This window comes from Nicotiana sylvestris, chromosome 10 (genome assembly GCF_000393655.2).
Source record: "Nicotiana sylvestris chromosome 10, ASM39365v2, whole genome shotgun sequence".
Taxonomy (NCBI): domain Eukaryota; kingdom Viridiplantae; phylum Streptophyta; class Magnoliopsida; order Solanales; family Solanaceae; genus Nicotiana; species Nicotiana sylvestris.
Window position 1 is genome coordinate 83,437,770 of NC_091066.1, and position 4,132 is coordinate 83,441,901.

At 33.0% G+C, this 4,132-nt stretch overlaps 1 long non-coding RNA gene across 1 annotated transcript; it reads right to left on the bottom strand.

Annotated features, from left to right (window-relative positions):
• Positions 1 to 355: 355 nt before the first annotated feature.
• On the bottom strand, positions 356 to 3,622 carry LOC104237236 (uncharacterized). Its single transcript, XR_713583.2, has 3 exons — positions 3,192 to 3,622; positions 2,544 to 2,621; positions 356 to 588 (listed from the first exon to the last, which is right to left on the bottom strand). It is a non-coding gene; the product is annotated as an uncharacterized lncRNA (long non-coding RNA).
• Positions 3,623 to 4,132: the final 510 nt, after the last annotated feature.

Genomic DNA, 4,132 nt, shown 5'->3' on the forward strand with positions numbered 1-4,132 from the left:
GCAATATAAATTTCCGCAGAAACTATTACCGGCAATTATTTATTTGCCGTTGTTTCCACCGTCGATAAAGGTTTTAGCAACAATAAACAAAAAAGCTGGTAAAGACCCAAACTATTGCCGCTAAAAGGTCTGAAAATTAACGGCAATTATTCTCCGGCAATTGAAGTGGCCACTAAAAGTGGAAAATTAATAACTTAGTTCATACATTTAGGGGAAAATGTTGTTGCCGGTAAAGACCAACTTACGGTCGAAAATGGTGGCTTCTTTTTTTAAAGGCATTTTTATTGTTAACATATATCTAATTTATTGCCAGTAAAAGTATAAACTTTTTAACAGCATTTGCTATGGCCTGAAGTAGCAAAATAAATACGCTACTTTTATTCATTCTAAAAATATAATACTTCATTACATCCATAAATAAAAATGACAAAATCCTTAACTTTTAGAGTTTTGACACCTTAAAATAAATAGTACACAACTCAGATCGGTAATTTAATCACATCTTTCTTCACCAGCTTGGTCACCCTGCTTGCTTTCCTGACCCCTTGTTTTATAAATCCATAAGATCCATAGCACACAAATGTATACCTGAAATAGAGAAGAATAAATTTGTTAATCTAGTTCATTATGTCTTGACAACAAATTAAGAAATTTGGTAGCCCCTTATTCAATTTATCAGATTTAGTATCTCTTACCTCTAGTTCAATATATACTTCAGGCAATATTCAAATGCATCAAGAACTTGTCTTACTAGCCTACAAATGCATGTCAATATTGGATGCCTACCCCAAAGAGACTCCTTTCATGGCAAAAAAAAATTTAAAATACAAAAAGAAGTCATTATACATTTTAATTTAGTAGAATACTTAATTTCACGCCTAGAATACTCCAAACACATAAAATATTTTAGATGTATTTAAAGTTACATCATTGAAGCATCAAACAAGAGGCAGTAGCGAGTGGTTTATTCCTCATGAATATATAATAGTGTGAAATTTAAATCTGTTTAGTTTTATTGAGACGAACTTTAATTTTTTCTCTCTAGGCATTGATATACCACATGAAACTGGTAGCATTAGAAAGTTACAGTACATGTTTAGATTCTAGCTGAAAAGCCAATTTATGAGTTTAAAGCCTAGCTATTCTATACTTTGAACAGACTTTAATAAAAAAGGATTAGAGAAAGAGCAAGTAACTACACTACATCAGCAACTTTCTGAAAGAAATTTGCATATAAATTCCACTCTTCAATGGAGTAAACACTATTGATTTTCGAGATTCATTTTCCTTAATGGCACGTTGCAGTAAGGCATACTAATCAGCAGGCTTTGTTCCAGTCGAAAATTTAATATTTATAGCATTAGAAGACTGCTTAGCATTTTCAATTATATGTAAGAATATACTTTCTTTCTCCTTTTAATAATTTAGATATGTTAATTGACAATATAAACACAGTGAAGTACATTTTAGCTTTTATAAATACTAGAATCAAATAACTTAGCATGGAAGAGGCAACTTTCAACAAACATATGACATATAACTCCAGTCATCCATTTTCAACAACTTTAAATTTGTACATAAGCTTAATAATCGGTTGACAAAAGACTAATACCTGAATATTTGGAGTTTGGACACTTCAACAACTAGAAATGCAAGATCCATAAAATAATCATCACATTACATCACCTACACTCATAAAACCATTCTCTTTGCCTCTTTTTTCAAAATATAAGAAAAGCACATAATTTTGGAACTGAACTAGCTAGAAGTGAAAATAAAATGAATGTCAGAAAATGAAATCCAATGTAAAGCAAAGTTGTACACCAATAGTTTGAACATAATATCGTTCGAAAAACATCTTCTATCTCAAGAGATTGTGCATCAAATAACTTACACTAACAGTTTGGATATATGATACTTTGCAAGTTTTGGTTTGATCAATGACGAGTATCAATGTCATGCATAAAAGATACCAACTAAATGGTTTAATAAATAAATAGAAGTACTATTCCATGAAAACAAGAATACAAGTTTATTGTTGCAGGACGATATATATATAATATGTTGAAAGGATAGTCGCATGCACATAAATGAAACAAGGAGGATAGAATAACTTTAATTATTGGAATAACTTTTCAATTTAAAAAAAAGAGTAATATGGTTTTAGCCTTCAAAATTTAAAAACACAATATGTTATAATTCTTCTTGATATGAGGGCGCTCGGAAATACGACCATGAATATTTCTATTCAAACAAGGTAAACATTCAATTAACATGAGTTAATAAGTGAAGAAAAACTAGTCCATCAACAATTCATGTCTAACAAACAATACAAAGAACTAGATCAAATAGTGGTTAGGACCTATTTCTCTCAAACATAAATCAAGTTGCATTACTGCAGATATTTGGACATATTAATCTATCAGATTTAAAAATATAATTATATCAGGAACAACACAATAATAAATTTTCACCTCAAAGATATAATAATTAACTAGACATGTAATCCAAAAACTTGTTATTAACAAAAAGGGAAAACTTACTATGTCAGAGGATGACACAAGACAGCAAATTGTGAAGTCTTAGAAAACATCCCTGTATTATAAATTCTCCTTCACCCACTGCGAAGGAAATTAGTAGTAATTAAATTGCACTTATGAGAAGCAATTTATATGCATATCAATTTTTTTTTTTTTACATCAAAAGTGCCTGCCTTCAACAAACTTTAAGAAACATACCCATATTGTGAATCAAATTATCAAGTGAATCTTTATTTTTCACAAGGCCAAATTCACAAAACTATATCTCAAATTTTACCAACTTCTTCTCATTTTTGCATCTCCATTATGCATAAAATTGAAGTAGGGTAAGTCTAGATTGAACCTTTCTAATATAAATTTTGGAGAAAAGTCAAAAATATTGAGACCTAAGAAACTTACCAGCAAAGGAAGAAGAATAGAGTATGCCAAAAGTACAAATAAACAACACAAGAGCAATGAATTTTACTAGTAAAAAAACCCTAATCTATGACAAATAAAACCTATATTTAATTTAATTGGCATATGAATCTAAAGAAGGCAGACCTTCTTCTGCACTCACTACAAATACAAAATCAATGTTTACCCACTTCAGCTTTGCATTTCACGAGCAAAAGGCCATCAAAATCAAAACCAAGAGAGAGAGAGAATTACCTAGTGACAGTGGCCGGTGACGGTGAGAAAGACAAGTTAAGCGCCAACAATGATGGGAGAGAGGGAGAGACATCTGCTCTATCTTGCGGCTTACTGTGGGTGGATGCCTTTTTGCATAGTACACGGAGGGATTATTTTATAGGGAAAAAACTTGAGCGAGAATGAACTGAGTAAAATAGGCTTTTAATTTAGTAACCTTTACTGGCTATTACTTTGAATCGCTGGTAAAAATATTATTTCTTGGCAAATGTTCAATTGTCGCTAATGGTTGTGCAGAGAGATTTATTTTATCGGCAATTGGCTAATTGCCACTAAAAGGCTTTTTTGTAGTAGTGTAGACATGTCCAGGTTGGGAATATCTGGGTGAAGTATACTGATATGTAGGAGGTAGAAGTGATTGATAAGTTGATGGTGGAGCTTGGTATGAGTGTGAAGGTGCTTGGTAATTTGGGGTTGGTTGATATATGAGTGGAGGTGTTAGGTAAGTTTGGTATTTGAGGGGAGATTTGATCCTTTGTGCAACCATCACGGCCCCTACGTCCCTCTTCTTGGACACACCACCAGACTGTAAGGCCTTATTTGTAGCTTGCAAGGCCTCAAAATTTGTAACCATACCGCTTTTGATACCCTCTTCAATTCTCTCACCCAGTTTGATAATGTCGGAGAATTTGTGGTTCTCGATCATCATCAGTCGTTCATAATATTGTGGGTCCTGAGCCCGGACAAAGAATTTGTTCATCTATTCATCCTCTAAGGGAGGTTTGACCTTAGCAGCTTCAGACCTCCAGCGAGTAGCATACTCGCGAAACGTCTCTGTGGGCTTCTTCTTTAGATTCTGAATATAGAACGCGTCTGGTGCATTCTCTGTATTAAACCTGAATCTGTCAATAAAGTCGGACGCCATGCCTACCGAGTTTGACCACTTTTTGGGATCTTGGCTG